The sequence below is a fragment of the Dermacentor variabilis genome, chromosome 2 (genome assembly GCF_050947875.1).
Source record: "Dermacentor variabilis isolate Ectoservices chromosome 2, ASM5094787v1, whole genome shotgun sequence".
In the NCBI taxonomy this organism is placed as follows: domain Eukaryota; kingdom Metazoa; phylum Arthropoda; class Arachnida; order Ixodida; family Ixodidae; genus Dermacentor; species Dermacentor variabilis.
In genome coordinates, this window is record NC_134569.1 from 271,485,955 (window position 1) to 271,507,037 (window position 21,083).

Below are 21,083 nucleotides of genomic sequence, written 5' to 3' on the forward strand. Positions count from 1 at the left end.
TAACCAACAATCCCTACAAAATAACCTAAATCTGGTAGAAAACTGGTGCAACGACTGGCTAATGACACTTAATATAAACAAATGCAAATATATATCTTTCCACCGTCACAGTAATCCTCTCCTGTTTCCCTACACTATCTCTAACGTTCCTATCGACTCTGTCCAATCATATAAATATCTCGGTGTTCATCTTAGCCATGATCTTACGTGGAATAGCCATATCGCGAATATTATTTCATCTGCTAACAAAACGCTTGGCTTCCTAAAGCGTCATCTCCACTCTACCCCCCTGCATGTTAAGCTACTCGCATACAAATCACTAGTTCGAACAAAATTAGAATACGCATCGCCCATCTGGTCCCCGAAACAAGTATACCTTGCTAATTCACTTGAATCAGTTCAAAACAGGGCAACTAGATTCATTCATTCCTCGTACTCTTTTGATATCAGCATATCATCTCTGAAATCGCAGTCCAACCTACCTACTCTTGCACTTCGTCGCCACATTTCTAGTTTGAGCTTATTTCATAAATTCTTTTATTCCGAGCTATCACAGGAACCCTACATCTGCCCTCCCCCACCACGTTTCTCTCTTCGCACCGGACATCAGCAGCAGGTGTCTCGACCACGAGCACACACAAAAACTTTTGCTTCGTCATTCTTCCCCCGGACTGCTTGCGACTGGAACGACCTTCCCCAAGAACTTGCTGCCATCACATGCCCATCTATGTTCCTTAACCAAATTACGCGTGCGCTTGCATCACAATAATCATTTTTGTTTGTATAACTCGTTCAACATTTTTCTGTTTACTGTTGTTAACCTATATGTGTCCCACCTCTTATGTAATACCCTCACATGAGGGTCTTTAAGGAAATAAAGTGAAGTGAAGTGAAGCTGCACAGAATTTTATAAAAAAAAGGTGAATTTTGTAAGGATATTTCCCGATTGAGATTCTATGAAGTTATGTGTATTTGTGATTACTAGGAACTCAGTAGCGTGAAAAATATGGCAGATAAGTAATAATCATATCCTTAATAATCCCTTAATTAGCACTTATAGAGGAAGCACTTCAATTCGAGAATTGAGGACTCAAAGTCATATTATTAACTCAACAAAAGCTTCTTAAACAAAATCGTTTCGGGTTCTACAACCTACAGTACTTTGGCACTGTGGGCGGCGCCCAGTATATAGCAGCAGCGAAAGAAATATGAGATAGTGGACCAGTGACGTTGATCCCTTAATCCTCTCCATTTCGAGTGCAGACCAACAGTAGTGCAAGCTTTCGCTAGCACAGGCTTCATCGCGGTCTTTTTTTTTATGGTGATGCCAAAAATCACCGTGAAGCGTGCTATATTCTTTTCCCAATCTTTTGGTGGTACTGCAGCTCGGATAATCACGTTTGTCCATATAGCAGCAAATAAAAACAAGGCTTTATTGATCACAATGAAGAGAACTCGTAATTGTCATAGCAGTGGCGCCCGCGCAGTAGGGAGGCAGGTGGCGTTTTCCGTTTTTCTGATATGGTGGGGAGATCAGCGTCACTGACACACAATTTAATTTTCATTTTCGTTCAGGGTTGCCCACAGCCAAAATACTGCGTGCCATATAGTGCCTACGAGGATTTTTGTGAAGTTGTTGTTGGGCAAGATATAAAGGTCGGCCTTCAAGTTTGCAAATGCAATGTTGCCGCTAAAATTGGTAATTAAAATGTTATAAAGATATTTTTTGTTACTTGTGACGTCAGCCGTATTTGCCACGATGCCTCATTTGTACTGGCTGCCAAGCCTTACAGTCTGACAGAATATGCGCACATGCGCTTATCACAAGTTATCAGTGCAGCAACCAAACCCTTCATAGTCACCCTGTGTTATTTGGCGCAGAAAAAAAAAGCGTGTATAACTGCTGCAATCGCCATCTCTGGGAAAGAAAGTGAAAGAGAGGGGGACCCGGGGGACGTACGCGGTATCCAAGGCGGCTGTACTGGTGCTGAAACCCGGAAATTGTAGATATCCTCACCTTCCTCGACTACACAAGGCGAGGGGGTGACAGAAGATCTATGGGCCCCGGGTGCCAGACGACCTAGCTATGCCACTGTTTACTGCCCTTCAGGGCTCAAACCACCACAGGCACATTCCAAAGGCTCTGAAGGCCTATCGGCACACATATTAGGCATGTCAGTACTCTTACTGTGACACGAAATACCGGGTGCACGTGTGTATCATAAGGAATACATACTGTGTCCCGTGGCAATAGCCCCTTCCCACGCTTGTTATGCTTCATTGCAATACTTCTGCGTATGCTTCACCAAGTAACATTTCTGTACAGAGGCGAAGCTGACTTTCGGGAACTGGCATTTTACAATGCACCGTGCTTTCCAAGCTTATAAGCCAATTGCGAGGACCACAAAGGCGGAGTCCATGCCATTGTTGACAGCAGCGAATTCTTTCAATAAAAAACACGGCATCCAACGGCAAGAAGCTCCACAGCGAACGTCGAAGCAGCTAGGCCTAGCGTTGCCGCAGCGGTGGCTACAACTGCGAGCGGATCTGCGTATGAGAGCGCCTGATACATTGATATCTATGGGGTACGTGGTGGTGCTGCAAAGCCGTCCAAATTATCGGGAATCCAGAAAGTCGGTTGTTAACCTGTACACTGGCTACTCCTCCAGCCGACGACAGGGCGTCAAAGACGATTAATTAGGATTCCTGTCTGTTACTTGAGCTAGCATTACTGTGACTTTCTACCCTTTCAGTAATATTACAGCTAATTTTCCCTGATAGAGGCACAAATTTCCTGAGTTTTCCCTGAGTTTTTCCAGACTACTCAAAATCCCTGAGAATTCCTGGTTTCCCCGCTTGGTAGACACCCAGCATCGGCTCAACCCACAGAATCCCCCTTTCCCCAAACACGGTTAAGCCACGCACGGCTACACGCGGGAGGGTCCAACCCTTGTGTGCTTGTTTACGTGGTGTCGCAACACACCAAACGCCTGTTCACGCAGACGCCCCTGCGTGGTCAAGAAAATTACTATGACCCTTACAGCACATAGCTCCATCTATAGTGCTATGAGTGAGCATCCCGAGCAGTGTAGCAATGTAGTAGACATATCACAGAGTTTAAATCCTGATAAAGTTGATCTCCTCAAATGTGGTCTTATGTTTTGTCCCACGAAGAATGCAGTAAATGAACACGAACTGCACAAAGATATAACAAAGTTTTAAAGATTCATGCGCATCAAGGAATTCTTTTTCGATAGGCCAAATGTAGGAAAACAGGATAGAGACTCTCTTAGCCTACCTAGCACGTGGACACTGGAAGCTGAGCAGTGTCCAGACCTTGATTTACACATTTCATTTCATTTATTTCACTTATTTTCACCTAATAATTAAAGGCCCGGAGGCATTACATAAGGGAGGGCTTTAATCCTTGTAACAATGTTAGAAGTAAAACAACAATAAACAAATACAAGCCAGGAACAATTGTGAAAAAAAGGAACATCGTGTTAGAGTAAGGGTCGGTGGGATCGGTAATTAAGCAGTATGGTTATTTAACATTTCACGGAACATTTTACGGTCAGTGCATGGCACGATATCTTCTGGGAGATGGTTCCAATGGGTTATAGCGTCGGGAAAGAATCAAGTGTTCATGGCAGATGATCGGGTGTTAATGTTTGCTATGGGACGACTGTGGCTTAAGCGAGATGTTAGATAAAGCTAATCTCAAAGGAAATATCAAAGTATTGCCACAAGTGCAAAAATTTGTTTCCTGCTCATCACCAAATTCTTAATGAACTAGAGGAAATAAAGGGTATTGTAATAAAACCAACATATAAAGGTGGCAGTATCGTAATCTGGCGGGTACAAAAGTACAAAAATAAGGCCTCAAAACCATTGAGCAACTGTTCCCATTACAAAAAAATTGACTCTAACCTAACTCCAGACTACAGCAACCTTGATGTAATAGTTCTGCGGAAACCAGCAAGGTGGATAGGAGTAATTATTTGTTAAGTAATTAAATACGTAATTAAATAATAATTAGAGAAGTAATTTAATTACTTCTCTCCACCTTGCAGGTTTCCACAGAACTATTACGTCAAACTCTCGCCTTTTCCCCAGGTTGTTGAAAAATTCGACTTCACGCTGCCATCTGCTAGTCACCTGGTTAGCTCAGATGGTAGAGCAGCTGCCCCGGAAAGGTGGTGGTCCCTGATTCGAGTCCCTCACCAGGACAAATTTTTTTTCAACTGCGAGACTTTTCTTTCAAGGAACTTGTTTGGGTTTCCTTTGTAGCACTTAGGTACGTTTGTGTGGACATCTCATTGCCCCTTATTAATTGCAGCAACCTTGTGCAAAGTAGAATAGCAGAGCTCCTGTCCAATGAACTAATCATCTAATCTGAATATTGCTTCATGATGCACAACAGCGAAAAAGCAGGCCAATTTTATCTTCTTCCTAAAATACATAAGGTTCACATAGAAGAAATATTTACACCAGAAATCTCAGATCAGCCTATCGCGCCTAATAACCACACACCAACTATCTAAATTCTTAAATCACCACCTGTCAAACATCCAGACCACCCTTCCATCTTTTGCTTAAGACACGCCCCATTTCCTTTGAATTACCGACTGCATTCATGTGAACCAAATTCTTTACGACCATGCTATTCTAGTCATTTTAGATGTTTCTGCCCTTAACACTGACATACCCATGAGTGAAGGAATTGAAGCACTATCAAAGTCCCTCACAGTCAGTCTTCAAGCGCACGTTGAAATTTTCATTTCAAATTCGATTGTATTCACTACCCCTAACTTTTGACACAAGCATGGGAACACCATTCACTCCTACGTATACCAACATTTTCATAGGACATGCTGAAGTGACTAGCGCAAGAGTGGACATGGGACACTAAAAAGGCGACAAGGACAAGCGTACTTCTCATTGTCACCTTTTTAGTGTCCCGTGTCCACTCTTGCACTAGTCACTTCAGCATGGAATACCAACTAGCCCAATCTCACACCCTGCTTCACAGGACAGCTTGAAGCAAACTTTGATAAAATCATGCCCTTGACAACCCCACACCTATCTTGCGTTACATTGATGACATACAGTTAAAGCTCGATATAATGAACTTCAGTATAACAAAATTCTTGATATAACGAAATACTTAATTTTTCATAACCTCTCGTTCATAGGCCGTAGGCCACCATGCATTTAGAACCTCAATATAACGAAGTGTGTCTGTACGTGATTTCAATGTAACGAAATTTTGCTTCTACAGCAAAGGAACACCGAGACAACAAATGGAAACCTCCGCGGATGCAGATGGTCAAATGATTGAATTACAAGTGGCTGCTTGCAAATGCACTTCTCGAACTGCAGGCTGCACCACAAGAGCGCCTGCCACCTGCGAAGTTAAGCCGCATCATGTTCTGTATAAAGTCCAAGTGCGATAAGGTCATATCACGCCTCGCGTACTTTGTGCTAAAGGTGAGAGTGAAAGTGTGCGAGGGTGAGAAAGAATGATGGAGGCTTCACGCACGAGAGCCGCCTCCCCGCATCAGCAAAGGGAAAAGGGGGGAGGGGAGCGAAATTGCAGTAACGTGATAAAGTGCACACGAGGGGTGGAGCGTGGGGGGGAGGACGAGATAAGCTGGCAAGCGTCACGATTTCCTGGCGCATGTCTCGGCCGTGGCTGCGCATGGCTGTAAGCACGGCTGAGTGTATACAGAGTCGCGCACCCTGCTTATAGGTAATCTGCCGCCTGTGCAAAGAGTGGGCATGCTGAGACGGCATGACATCATGTAAGCTGTCTTCCCGTGCGTTTAGTATTGAAGGTTGCGTAATCTAGAATTTCGGTGACCCGTTAGAGTGAGAGGCCGATGAAGCATTCGCTCCCCACTGCCAGCACTTTTCATGATAGCGTCATACGAGTGTGGGTGACACTATCAGTCGCGGGCGCAGAGTGCACATGAAAGCGTGGCTGGCTTCGCTTAATTCGTACCGCCTATGAGAAAATATCGTCGATGTGACATGAACCCATATCATTTGTCGCCGACACCTAAATTCATCAAAATGAATTGTTTTCTCATTCAAGCTTGCTTTCTTCAATTGCCTGATAATTTGGAAAATTCTGCGTCCCCTTTCCGTGTAAGCAAAATCGATCTGCGACTGTACTTATTTGCATAAAAGGTCGAATTTCAATAAAATGAAATTTCGATATACCGAAGCAAATTGCCGAATTTGCTACTTTGTTATATCAAGGTTTAACTCTATTTATATTATGGCAACATGGCACAAGCGTTAACCAACATAATTAGCCATTTCAACTACTTTCATCAGAGTATTAAATTTACTGCTCACCACTCTCCTAGTCAAATCAGCTTCCTCGACACGACGGTCTGCATAGAAAAATGGAAGACTGAGAACGACACTTTAATGGAAGCCTACGGATAGCCAGGAATATTTACACTACACCAATCATCACCCGCAACACTGCAAGTGAAGAATTTTTGTCGGAGAAGCGAAACGAATAATAAGAATTTGCAGCGAAGAGAACAATTATATCCACCACCTAAATGACCGCAAAGCAACACTAGCAGAAAGAAACTACTGTATCCACAAGTTCCTTTGGACAAGGCTTTTGACGTCGTGTCAAGATTGGAGAGGCAGTCAGAATTAGCTAAGAAACAGCCTACACTAACATCTGAGAGACCACCAGTCTTTCTAACAAAATATTCTAATGCCCTCCCAATCATACACAACATCCTACGAAAATACCAGCCAACATTATCAAGCAACGAGCGTCTGAGAAAAGTGTTCCCGGTGGTACCAAGGGTGACCTATCGCCGCAACAGAATCTTTAAAGACATGTTAGTGCACGCAAAAGTCAGTCAACATTATTTGCTTGTAATAAAAGCATGTTGTCACCCCAGGTACAAAACCTGGATACTCCTTCAAACTGGCCTTAAAGTTAAAAGCACCACAAATAGCTATACACTCCAACTGAAAACTAGCTTTACTTCCACTAGTTCTGATATAATTTATATGCTTGAATGTTCCTTCTGTAAGAAACAATATATCGGTAAAATGGGACAATCAATGAACGTCGGGTTAAACAGGCATCGTGCGGACACCGCTGAAAACATTCCTAAAGCCATCGCAGAGCGTTTCAACCAACCAGGTCATAACTTTGATGAACTCGAAATTACATCCTGAAGTCAAATTTCCCTTCTGTGTAGACAGAAAATACAGAGAATTATAGCTCCTCCATTCCATAAGTTTAAGACATTTCAACCAATAGGCATAAACGTTTCAGAGAGAGCTTTAGAATCTATTCGATATGCGGTTTCAAACTATAGGCAATAGCACTTAGTTATTTTTCATTGGGTTGCTTGGCATATTTTTCTTTTCTTTCTGCTTTTCTTTCGTTCTTTTATTTATTCATTTTATTTATTTATCCATTCATATTATTTATTTTATTTATTATTCGTGACAATATTTATTCTTTTTCTTCCACATGCACAATTTTCTGTTGCCGCTTTTATTCTCTTGCAGAGAGACGATAGTTCACTGACCTCCAGCGGAGCAGAATAATTATTCCCCCCTCCCCCCCCCCGCTCATTGACACGCGGTGCTACCTCACATTTCTCCACCGACATTGAGTAGCACACCTTTCTTTCAATTCTACACCCTCGTCACTAACATATCCTCGGTCGTTGTGAAGCCCACGCACTTTACCCCCTTTTCCCTTTAGAAGAACCATACCTATATATACTGTGCCGAGGAAAGCATATGTTGCCTTGAAAAACTCAAGTCCACTTGTAGAAATGTTGGCTCCTACTTTTACCTTGTTTTCATTTTGCTCATTGTCTTCAAGTTACATTTCCCGCCTCTACTGTGTTTTCCCTTTTTTTTTATTGTATCACCCATGCACTGTCAGGGAAAACACGGGGAAGGCGGGAGATGGAAATTCAAGAGGTCAAGCAAAACGAGAATAAGGTGAAAGCAACAGCCAACGTTTCGACAAGTGGACTTGTCTTCTTCAAGGTGACATATGCTTTCATCGCCACGGTATATATATAGGTGGGGTTCTCCTAAAGGGAAGAGGGCGTAAGGCGGGTGGTGTGGCAGCAAGCGAAGCTGTGTTAGCGGCAAGGGTATCGAATTGAAAATAAGAAAGTGCTGTGCACAAGACCAGGGACACAGCCGTCTGTCAATCATGTGCCAACGCCCATGTGTCAGCCAGCATGTCAACGGCGTGCACAGCAACCCTCTATTACCTGTTTCGCTGGTAGTCCTGAGCTATCGTGTCTCTGAAAGAGATAATAGAAGGAGCAGAAGAAACCGGCGCTTGTGAAAGAAAATAACAATAAATAAGATACTGAAATGGTATAAATAAATAAATAAAAAAACGGAAAGAAGAGAAAAAAAGAAAGAAAGAAGAAAAAAAAGAAGAGCATATGTCGCCTTGAAGAAGACAGGTCCACTTGTCGAAACGTTGCCTCCTGCTTTCACCTTGTTCTAGTTTTGCTCATCATCATGCACTGTCAGCGTTTTCCTGATGAAATCTTATTTTGGCCTTCTCAACTTAGTGTTATGGAGCAAAATTTCCTGTCTTTCTATGTAAGTCTTTTTACGTGCAAGCGAAGGTGTAAAGCGTGCAGACACTGACACAAGAGAAGTGAACGACACTTCTCTTGTGTCCGTGTCTGCATCTGTGAAATCGGCGAGACTAAGTCGGAGGGCACCATGCTGGGAAAGGGAAGCAAGCACTGGAGGATGACGGAGCTTGGAGTTTGAGAACAGGAGCGGATGCCGGGAAATGTATGGTGAAGCACACGATGGAGGGGGGACAGGAAGAAGGAGGTGGTGCATCGTGGAGGAGGAACGTAAGTGGAGGCATGCTAGACAGGCTTCCTCTGGCAGTTGCTACGGACAGTGTGTGTGTTAGGGATGTACCGGGTTCGTCCGGCAATCAAGATGTCAAGCGAGATGGATGGAGCAGCAACACAAGCAGTGGAGTCGACCAATCCCAAAGTCGTTGGCAAGTACCGTGCAGGAGCTGAATAAGACTGGCAAAAGGCGTGGGCTAGGCATGTCCAGGAGAGTGCCGAAGAACGTGCTAGATGGCTTGTGACAATGTGAGTGTACCAGGCAAGATGGCATAGCTTAGAAACTCCGGAATAGCACCCACTTGCTTGCGTGTAAACCGCATTCACGAAGTGAAACGTCACTACAACTTTTTCTTATCCCTTCCAGTGCCTTGGATGAGCTGGGTTCATCCATGTGTTTCTGGTAAAAAAATGGCCAAGTACCAGCACAGCTTGTCAGCAGTACTTTGATTTTTCTAGCAATGCCATGGATGAGCCTGGTTTTGTCTCACTGGTGAGTCATGCTTTTAATAAATGGAAGCACTCAATTCATGGGACAGTACAAGCATAAGAGAACTGATTCTTTCTGAGGAGGTAAAATACGTTGGCAACTGGGGTCTTTAAAAATAATTTGGCCAATTTTGGTCAGAGTTTAGGATGATAATGTGGCATGAAAGGGGTTAAAACTGTCATTTAAATGAAAACGTTTGTTACAGGCATCATAATTGTCACCCTGCACTGATCACCAGCATCGAGTTGCCACTCCATTTAGAAATGCTAAACTGTTCTCCATTGTATTTATAATCAAATATTGTTCAGAATGGAATCACATTCCCAGCATAGAGCAACTGCATTGAAGACACATCATCATTTAGAGCCACCATTACCAAATACTTTCTTGAATAAACCTGCACTTTGCAACTCTTATTCGTTAAATTATTTTTGTACTTTTGTTGTTTTGATGATAATAGTATACCACCAAAACTCCTTACAATGAAGTTGTATCAGCCATGAAAATACCTTTGTTACATATGATATTTGTTGTAAGCATACACAAATTCACCGAAAATGATCACACATCTAGCTGCGTTCATGGCCACATGCGTATGGGTGACTCCGAAACCACAATATTAGAACCATTGAGGAATACTACGCCGTGTGACCTGCTGCGATCAGCAGAGCCCGTATTGCGCGTAAATTCAAGCATGTTTTCAAGCATTCGAGATATACGAAATTGACTTAGACCGACTCGAAGCGAGCGCATCGTGCACAATATTATTTTCTTTAACGCGAGTTGCAGGCAGCTGTTTCGTTTTTGCCTAGCTGAATTCATGGCCGCCTGTGCATGTGTGATTGTGGAACTACGAGGCTAGAACCGTTTAAAAATTGTTCTACATCAAGTTACCCACTGCGATCTGCAAAGCGGATAACTCAAAGAAGTTTTTGGGCATGTAACATTTACGGAATGGGGTGCAATAACTTCTGAAACATGCTGCAGATTGTACCTACTGAGATGCCATTTTTCGCTATGAAAGCAAGCGCATCGTGCATGTTATTATTATTCTAAACACGAGCAGTAGTATGGGCTCTGTGTCGCAGAGAAAAAGAAACTGTCGTGCAAAAGGGAGAGAAAACATTATGAGAAAGTTTACAGTATCACGCACATCATAAGGAAAAAATAATGTAGCCACAACAGCAGCAAAGCTCACAATACAGATTTTCATCAAGTAAAAAAGGTCGTAGTTCACACCCATCTATTTCTCTACATTCGCACATATATTAGTTTTTGCGGGTTTTCATTTGTACTCCTGTAGATCATGAGCATGCATTTGCAACTGCTAAAGTAAATTAAATATTAAATTATGGGGTTTCACGTGCCAAAACCACTTTCTGATTATGAGGCACGGCGTAGTGGGGGACTTCAGAAATTTCGACCACCTGGGGTTCTTTAACGTGTAGCTAAATCTAAGTACATGGGTGTTTTTGCATTTTGCCTCCATCGAAATGCGGCCGCCGTGGCCGGGATTCAATCCCGCGACCTCGTGCTTAGCAGCCCAACACCATAGCCACTAGGCAACCACGACGGGTAACTGCTAAAGCATGGCAAGCACGGAGGTAAAAGGTACTTTAATAGATTCCCTGCGCGAAGTGTACAAACAATCTCTAACTGATCGCAGACTCATGTGCTATAGCTTAAAGGAGGCGACGTATAGGTGCATTCAAACCATAGGGCAAGGCCGTCTTCCAAGGACACCTTTCTTACGTGCAGCTCCGGCCCATTGTTAGCGGCCCATCTTCCCACTCTGAGGATTCACCCTTTGAGCAAAAGTCTCTGCCAAGGCATCCTTCTCTCATTTGGTGCATCAATCTTGGTTGGCGATTCAATATCAGTTCCACCTCGTTAGGAATGACTTCTCCGATCTGTGAGACAGGCAGCCGAGACCATGAGCTGTTTGGTGCGTACAGGTGACTTCGAAACAATGATGTTAGAACCGTTGAGGAATACTATGCTGTGTCACCTGCTGCGATAAGCAAAGCCACTATTGCGCGGAAAATTCAAGCATGTTTTCAAGCATTTGAGATGCACGAAAGTGACTTAGACTGACTCGAAGCGAGTGCATCGTGCATGGTATTATTATATTTAACGCAAGTCAGAGGCGGCTGCATAGTTTTTGCCTAGCTGAATTCATGGCCACCTGCGCATGTGTGATTGTGGAACTACTGGGCCAGAACCCTTTAGAAATCGTTCTATATCGAGTTACCCATTGTGATCAGCAAAGGACCCCATCTACAGCAGATAAATCAAAGAAGTTTTTAGGCATGTAGGGCCCTCTGGGTTGCACTTGTGAACAAGAAGATAGCCTCACCGCCTACAGGATTATCTGGCTAAGCTATTTCGAATGCTTGATTGCCTTAGTCAGAAGTTCGAATCCTCTTTCTTTTTTTTTATCTGACGGCGGTGAGCGTTAATCTCACCTCCTCAATTACACTATATCTGCAGGCTTTGAGTGATGTCTGACAACGCCAAAAGATGTTGAGAGCGAGTGGTGCTTTACTAATCCAGGTACAACCAAATTAGGAAAGCCCACTAAGCTTCAACGAAGACACTCCCTCACCAGAACAGGAATTGGCCTCCCTGTTGCAGTACATGGCCACCCCCTCCCAAATGACTTCAACAAATAAACCGTGGCCCTCAGTCACCAGCAGCTGCAGCGCACCTGACCACAGCGGCAGTCAGACCTGTAACACAGCAGAGGGTGCTAAGAATCTCTGGGTCTGGACAGGCCGCCAATGGAAACTGACCCTGTGAACCTTTCATTGCCGAACTCTGTCGAGTGAGGCTAGCTTAGCAGTACTCTTTGAAGAACTATCAGACATTGCTTGGGATATCAACGGCCTCAGTGAGATTAGAAGAACAGGTGAGGCTTAAACGTTGCTGAATAACAGCCATGTCCTCTGCTACAGAGGTCACCCTGATAAGAAGCAATACAGAGAAGGATTCTTAATCCATAAGGACATAGCAGGCAACATTGATAAATTCTGCAGCATTAATGAGAGGGTAGCAGTAGTCATAATCAAACTTAATAAGACGTATAGATTAAAGATAGTTCAAGCCTACGCTCCAACATACAGTCCCGAGGATGATGAAGTAGATCAGTTTTATGAAGATGTTGAATTATCGATGACAAAAGTGCAAACTCAGTATACTGTATGTTGTGTCGGCAGCGGCAGGCAAGCGCCGACGCAGAGAGGGAGACGCGGAGCTAACTGCCCCTGATGAAAACCGGACTAGGACTCAGCCGGCTAGCGGCCGTTTATTATCAAAAAAGACTCCACTCGCCAGATGGCACCTCCTGATTGGTCCAAGCTCGTCACATGACAGAAGGGGGGTGCGCCATCTAGCTGGACTACTACAAAACATAAATGTGTGATAACACAGAGATCTGGCAGGGGGAGACACTATACCACATCATCCCCCCCCCCCCCCCTGGAAACAAAGTAAGCATACAGTGAAACGCGCACACAAGACGCGCACTTAAGTCTAAAGACAAACTCAGTTCATTCCCCCCCCACGTTCACACACACGTGCACCAGTCGCACACAAGGTACCAAAACACAGGCAGTCAGTCAAAACAAAATCCGACAAGGAACACGGCACAAGACTTGCTGCACCGCAACAAGGAACACATTTTATACCTGTGTGAACGAAACATGTGAACTGTATCCTAAATGTCACAGTGAGGCCCCTGGCCGTGGCATTTCGAAGATGGCAATACGCTCTACATTCAAGAAACATAATCATCGAGCCACGGAGGCTGTTTTCTGTCACGATGAGGACGTGTGCGTACCTCAGAAGAACTTTGGGGGTTGCGACGCGTATCGGTCGACTTCGAAGACCCAGTCATCCCACTACTATTTCCCTCCCCCGGGTTGGACAATTGAATGTGGGTGTCACTCAAAGCTGGAGAGGGTTGCCCAGGAAGCTCCTCTCGAAGTCCCAACAAGTTCTGGGAGGCTACCGATTCCCCCAGGGAATCAGAGACGACTGCTGACTGTGCAGACTCAGAAGTGATACAGTCAGACATACTACTTAGCTGATGCTTATAACTATGAGAAGACGCTGTCACTACAGACGAGTCATTGGAATGACTATCCAGATTTGAATATGAGTACAAAAAGTCTCTATCACTTGTACACAATGTACTACCTGCTGGATCCTTCATCACTAGGGTTAACTTAGACACATGCCACGTCTTCCCATCACTGAGTACAAAAATAGATGGTCCTATCTGGGCTTTAACTGTACAAGGTTTACTGTACTTTAAAAATCCTTTCCTGTTAAATCTTATTCTGATGGTGTCTCCCACCTTGATACGAGTTGCCTGAGCACCTCTACGTTTGTCTAGGTACTGTTTAGTCTGCCACTGTTTCTGCAAGACCCTTTCTTGAACTTGAGACACAAGACTGTCCTGTTTCCGTAGATCCACACAGAGCTGCATGGTTCCATCCTTCTTGCGCACCACCACGAGTGGAGACACCCACTCAGAAGCCTCGATGCGCTCGATGACGTTGCAGTCCTCGAGACGTCGCAATTCATTTGTTACCTGGTCATGGAGAGCACTGGGTAGTCGGCGCAACTTTGAAGACACTGGTTTCGCATCTTGCTGCCGATGAATTCGGTGTACAAAGTTGTTGATGAGACCCAACTCGTCACTGAAGAGGTGATCAAAACCCGGAGGCACACCTTTGGGGCTCTGTACTGAAGGAAGCGATGGTAGACGACATGTCAGCGCCATACCGTCGATCTGTATGCCCAAGCGTTGGATGGCGTCTAAACCCAGCAGTGATGTTCCTGTAGTCGTTACGTGGAACGTGACGGAGCATGACCTTTGGAAAAACTGGACAGTGGCTTGAAGCAGGCCTTGAATGTCGATGCGTTGCTTGGAGAAATTTCTCAAGTCCACTGTTGTTTGTGACAGCCTGTGCTGTCGACCAAAGTGATTTCTAAAATCTTCGGCCGTCATGAATGACACAGACACTCCCGTATCCATCAACAGTCGCATGGAGACGCCGTAAACTACGACCGGAACTTCCAAATCTTTTTTAGTTTCAAAAGCGCTTACCGTCAAGACAGACGCGGACGGCTGCCCTGCGAAAGTTGATGAAGACAGCGTCTCTGCGGAAGAGACGTGTTGCACCGCTGTTTGGGTCTTTCGACATACCGAAGCGAAATGGCCCAACGTGTGGCAGGCGTTGCATCGCCGATTTCTTGCTGGACAATTCCTGTAAGACACGATATGGTTTCTGCAGCCACACCGATCACATGCACCACGGTTCCCGGAGGAGCCATGTGCGAAATGTCGGCCCTCTTGGCGGCTTCTCGAAAGAAGTCGGCCCTGTTGGCGGCCTCTCGGAAGAAGTCGGCCCTCTTGGCGGCCTCTCAGAAGAAGTCGGCCCTCTTGGCGGCCTCTCGGAAGAAGTCGGCACTCTTGGCGCCCTCTCGGAAGAAGTCGGCCCTCTTGGCGGCCTCTCGGAAGAAGTCGGCCCTCTTGGCGGCCTCTCGGAAGAAGTCGGCCCTCTTGGTGGCTTCTCGGAAGAAGTCGGTCATCTTGGCGGCTTCTCGGAAGAAGTCGGTCATCTTGGCAGCTTCTCGGAAGAAGTCGGTCATCTTGGCCCGTCGACGGAACACCAAGTTGAGATACCTCAATTCTTTGTACATTTTCGGAGCCCAACGCGCGGTTCGCTCGATGCAAGGCTTCTCAAGAGCGTCCAATTTCTTCTGCCTTGTCCAGGGACAAGGTTTCGCCATGAGCTAGTAACTTTTCGCGAACGCTGACGTTCGCTACCCCATGTATTATTTGGACCCGGACGCGCTCATTGTAGGTTGTGCCGAAGTTGCACTATACCGCCTTCTCCTTCAATGCGGTCACGAATTCCAGGAATCCTTCTCCCTAGTGTTTAGTGGCACAAGGGCCAGATATGGCCAAAGAGCGCCAAGACAGTGTTAGTGATTTCGCGGTGATGATAATGAGTTCTGTGAAGATGTGACTTGGCTGTAAAGGGGCCTAAAAATAGTGCTGTAAAGTGCGTAAAATCTACGTGCTATAAAATTATGGCAATGACTAACGACGAATACTATGAACATTAAAATCTATCGTAGAAGAATGATGAATTATTTAAAATATGCGAGAAGTTAAATTGCTTACAGCACTACTGCCTCGCCAGAGCCCTTGAACCACAAGGGCCTAGAGGCATGTGCTATTCAAAATAATTATCATAGCGGCATCCTCTGAAGAGAGGAGGCGCTACGAACATGTGGGGCTAATAACGTGCAACACAACACCTTTCAAAAAACCTAGGACTGCGTTGGTGTCAAAGAGTGGTTCTGGACCAAGTAACATAACAGGATGGAGGGGGATGTGCTGCCGGTATGCTAAGAGAAAATGTTTCTTTCTTTCAGCTTCGGCTTCCCGGCACTCCAGTAGGACGTGGAGGACGGTCAGCCTCTCCCCGTATCTACCACAGGTTGGAGGCTCGTTTCCCATGAGTAAAAAGTTATGTGTGCCAAATGTGTGTCCTATTCTTAGACGACAGAATAGAACATCTGTCCGGCGTGATTTTGTTACAGAAGGCCAGAAACCTAATTGTGGCTTTATTACATGCAGCTTATTATTTGTTTCCAGGTCCCACAAGAGTTGCCAGTAGTTTCGCAGTTTTCTTCTTAAGAAAGGCTTCAGGTCTGTGACAGGAACCGAAGCAATAGGACTAACTGCATGCAATGAAATGGATGTGGCCATCTGGTCCGCTAGTACGTTTCCCTCAATGCCCCTATGTCCAGGCACCCAGCATATAATCACATGTTGGTTAGATATATATGCTTTACACAGTACGGAGTACAGTTCATTAATTACCGCATTTTTGTGGCTACAGAAAGACATCAAGGCCTTCACAACACTAAGGGAGTCCGTATATATAACTGATTTCTGGAGTTTTGATTTATTTATATGCTTTACGACCGACAGCAGTGCGTAAGCCTTAGCCACAGAACACCTATACAAACTTAAAGAAGGGAAACTGTACCTTCCACAGTGCTACGAAAATAAGCGTAGCGGCGGCGTCGTGAACTAAAGTATGTGACCACAGGTGGCGCTGTATAACAGGAAACGGAAACGGGGTTTTGCACAGTATGGTCGCTTTACCTACTGGGTTCTGGCTGCTGCGCATCGATCGTGCTCCCGCCAGTTAGGTTGCTGTGTGGCAAACGTAGTGCCTACATATGTATGTAGGCGCTACGTTTGCCACACAGCAACGAAACTGGCGGGAGCATGATCAAGGTGCAGCAGAATACATGTAGCACTGAGTCATATCGAGTTAAGGCACACTCTGAACTGACTTTTAAGGGCATCCCGAGCGGTTTTTCGTTTATTACGCCGCCGTTACCCCGAGTTGTGCCACTGCGCTCCAGCTCTTGCATTTCGTGTAGGGCTGCTGAAAGAGTGCGGTTTCCAGGTGGCACGATGGCCTCGACTGGAATAAACGCACACACCAAAGATTGAGTAAGCTTGAAAATATTTTATTTGCATTTTACAAGTACAACAAAAAGCACACGTCTACGGATCCACACAAACGCGGTTACATAGTCAAGAACATAGTCAAGAAATGGCTCATTAATAAGGGTAGCACAAACGCACAAAAAAGAAGACCTAAGCTACAAAACGTACAGTTGGCTGCTAAACATAATAATTTCCCTATCACCGCGTGTCACTTTTATACAGCATCTTTAGAGCACTACCAGGCGGGGTAATTTGGCGGAAAGAACGCAACAGTTTACGGCCGTCAGCTGCCTCTTCCTTACGGGTGTCATAATTATCCTAATCTCCGCATCAACGTCGTGCAAGTCCGCATACAGGTATCTGTATCTGAACCATATGTGCCAGCTTAATACACGTGTAGTGAAATTATGATAACCACTGCATCTTACCAAAAATATTGGTTTTGCAAATGCGCATTACAGTTGACGGAACGACATACTGTAAGTGAAGCACAAGAGAAAAAGGACAAAAGGAGGATGCAGCACTTGAAGAAGAAGTGAAGAATTAGTAGGCATACAGCAAACAAGCGATGACGGAGAACACACAATGATGCATCGGGTGTTCTGTGACATCGGTTTGCGTACTTACGGTGTTATGGAGATCAACGGCATAAAAACGTACCTTCAAGCGTATTCCGTCAACCTCCGCCACATTCATAATGATAATCAACGCCTAAACAAAATGAGGCACTATTTTTTGCCAAGAGTAGACCTCTTTACAGCAAGTCTGTGTAATGACTCGCAGACGAAACCAGCATGCTTTCGAAAATGTTTTACCGCCGTAGTATTCGAACGCCAACGGCCAGGAAACACATCGATACCAATAGGCTTTCGGCTGTCAGTGGTTAATTAAGTACAAAAACCTTGACGCTATGACTAAAAAGCAGCTTCAACAATCAAATTAAAACAAAATCAACGGCCTACTTGCCTGAGGTAAAAAACACATCCTTAAACACCTCGATTGTTCATGTCAATGGTTTGTGTAAATTAAAAAATTCAGCATGTTCAGCGCCCCTAGCAGAGAAAGCACAAATTAAAGTATTCGAACAAATTACAGTAGCTCCACTTGCGCGCTTACGCTGAAACGCGCCTCGATTGATTTTTCGCCCTCTGTGGCCAGTTGTTGAACTTAAGAGTGTGCGGGGCCTGGTAGAAGCTAGGACGGAATTTTTAGCTGCCTCAGCCGTAAAGATACTAGTTTCCGGATGCAGTACATCGGTTTCCGAGAAGGATGGACCGACGGCTGCATAGGACACCCCGTCGTGTGACTTCGATGAGTCTGTGTAGAACTCCGTGCAGGAGTATTTGTGCTGGAGTTCCCGGAAATGCATTTGGATTTCAATCTCTGGAGCGTGTTTTGTAACTTGCATGAAGGATATATCGCATTGTATCAGCTGCCACTCCCAAGGAGGCAGCAGCTTGGCTGGGTGCATTGGGCAAAGCTCGAGGATTGGGACACGCATTTCATCACTAAGCTCCCTCACCCGCAGCGAGAAAGGCTGTCTTACGGAGGGACGATTATGAAAGAGTGTAGCATATGTCGTATCGTTAATGGTATTAAGACACGGATGTTGAGGATTAGATTGGACTTTCAAAAAATATGTTTGGCTGATGTATGTTCTCTGCAGATGAAGTGACCACTCATTTGATTCTGCATATAAGCTTTTAATAGGACTTGTTCTGAAAGCTCCAGTGGCCAGTCGGATTCCTAGATGGTGGACCGGATCTAGCATCTTTAGCGCGCTCGGGGCTGCAGAATGATAGATCACGGCACCGTAGTCCAACCGTGATCGGATGAGGCTCTTGTAAAGATTCATTAAACATTTCCTGTCGCTGCCCCATGTTGTGTGGGATAACACTTTAAGTAAGTTCATTGTTTTCAAGCATTTGACCTTCAGGTACTTTATGTGTGGAATAAAAGTTAATTTCGAATCAAGTATGATGCCTAAGAACTTGTGTTCTTTGTTCACAGGAATTCGCTGACCATACATTTCGATACTGGGTTCTGCAATGAGGCCTCTCTTTCTTGTGAAAAGCACACATGAACTTTTGTTGGGGTTAACTTTAAATCCGTTTTCTTCTGCCCATTTGGACACTTTGTTCAAGCCCTGTTGAATTTGCCTCTCACATACTGTAAGGTTGCAGGATTTGAAACCTATCTGTATGTCGTCTACGTAAACAGAATAAAAAATGGCTGGCGGTAATGAAGCAGGAAGGGTGTTCATTTTCACGAAGAGTGTGCAGCTAAGTACACCTCCTTGAGGTACACCAGTTTCCTGTATAAAAGGTCGCGACAATACATTGCCGACTTTCACGCGAAGTGTACGGTTGGACAAATAGCTTTCTATTAGGACGAGCATATTGCCACGGATGCCAATTCCCGACAAGTCTCTCAAGATTCCATAGCGCCACGTAGTGTCGTACGCCTTCTCCATATCGAGGAATACCGATAAGAAATATTGTTTATGTAGAAAGGCGTCGCGAATGTTTCCCTCAATGCGCACAAGGTGATCGGTTGTGGAACGCCCTTTTCTGAAGCCACACTGAAAGGAATCGAGGATATTGTTGAGTTCAAGGAAATGTACAAGTCTGTGGTTAACCATTTTTTCAAAAAGCTTACAAAGACAATTTGTAAGAGCTATCGGACGGTAACTTGCCGCCAAGGAAGGGTCTTTACCCTGCTTAAGAACAGGAACCACAATCGCTTGTTTCCATGTGGATGGGAGGTATCCCGTAGCCCAAATAGCGTTGAAAAGCGTGAGTAGTGTAAGTTTCTGATCAGTTTCTGAGGCAAAGGCTGGAGGGAGGCGCAGGTTGAAAAAAGACGCACGCCCGCAAAAGCGCCCTGTCGTAGTGCCCTATTGGCACCAGGTTTCCCACCGCCTCAAGAAGGTTGGCGACAGGTGCGGGGTGCGTATTGTGTTCTCAGCACCGGAAAAGCTGGGACGAATGTGTCGCCTAGTAAACGAATCCCAGAAGAAGCCAGCTTGCAAAATAAAGCACACCAAAGCCCTCGTTGAATGTGACGTCGGCGTTGTGTACAGTATTCCCCTCGCCTGTGGGAAATGCTATATTGGCCAAACCGGGCGCTGTCTGAATGAACGCTTGCTAGAGCATCGCAGGAATGCTACATCACTAAGTGGCGCTGGTCATTTAGCCGACCACATTCTAGCCGTTGCTGGCACAAGCCAGCATGCAAGGCGTTTTTCGAACGAACACGCGTGTTGCGCAAATATAGCAATCAGAAACACTGGGAAATATTTGAAGCGTTTTGTATCCACAATGAAAAAGATTACTGCGTCAGTGCTCCTTCTGTTGCATTCGGGACAAAAGAAATTGATTATCTCAGGGCAAACGGGTGTGTCGAATCAGCTAGGTAGGGCGGGAGATGAACAAGATTGTACTGAGTGATGTAAAAAAGAGAGGGAAAAGCTTTTCTTTTATTTTTGTTTTGACACCCCTGATGACCTTTGCCTAGACCAAGGAAACATTTTTGAGTGGTCCTGCGCACTAGCAGTCCCCCTCCCCCTGTGTACATAAAAGCCCTGTTTTCCATGAATAAAATTCATTTGAAGTCTGGCGTTCGTGTTGTCTTTCTCTCCTCGTCCGTGTCCAAATGTGCGCTGGAACTATGTTTCATAATGCTAATCATAACCAACTAGCCCAGCTGTCCATACTTAGTTCCTAAGAAGACCTCTGACATTCCATTGAATTATTTGTGTAGCCATATTGGAAGTAAATAAGTGCTGTGTGTATGGAAAGGGAGGTGATGCCTTACGTTACAGAGCTCTTTCGAGGCCCTGTAACGGGGTTTCTGCCCTTTCTGGAGTGTTCGAGGGAGCCTCGACGCTCCTTAGGCGTTTGGTGCGCCTTGAGGACAGGTGTAGTGTCCACTGCCTCTTGTGAGGCGCCGGACACGTGCTCTTGCGAGCGAGAAGTTACAAGGGAGAGTCCTGCCTTGGAGGGCAAGACCCCTGTGCCCACCAGCCCGGAGGTCAATGGGGCACCCTGTGGGATTTGGCTGCGCCGGCTGTTGCCAGCGCTGGAAGGGGCCGGGGAGGTTGGGGCAGCCTCGGCTGCGCCCACCTTCGGGGTCGATGGTCCCCCTTGCTGTGTTG

General features: G+C 45.2%; 1 protein-coding gene across 9 annotated transcripts in view; it reads right to left on the reverse strand.

Moving 5' to 3' along the window:
• The window catches only part of gwl (serine/threonine-protein kinase greatwall), a 619,920-nt gene that overhangs the window by 221,830 nt on the left and 377,007 nt on the right, over positions 1 to 21,083 (reverse strand). The window lies entirely within an intron of this gene.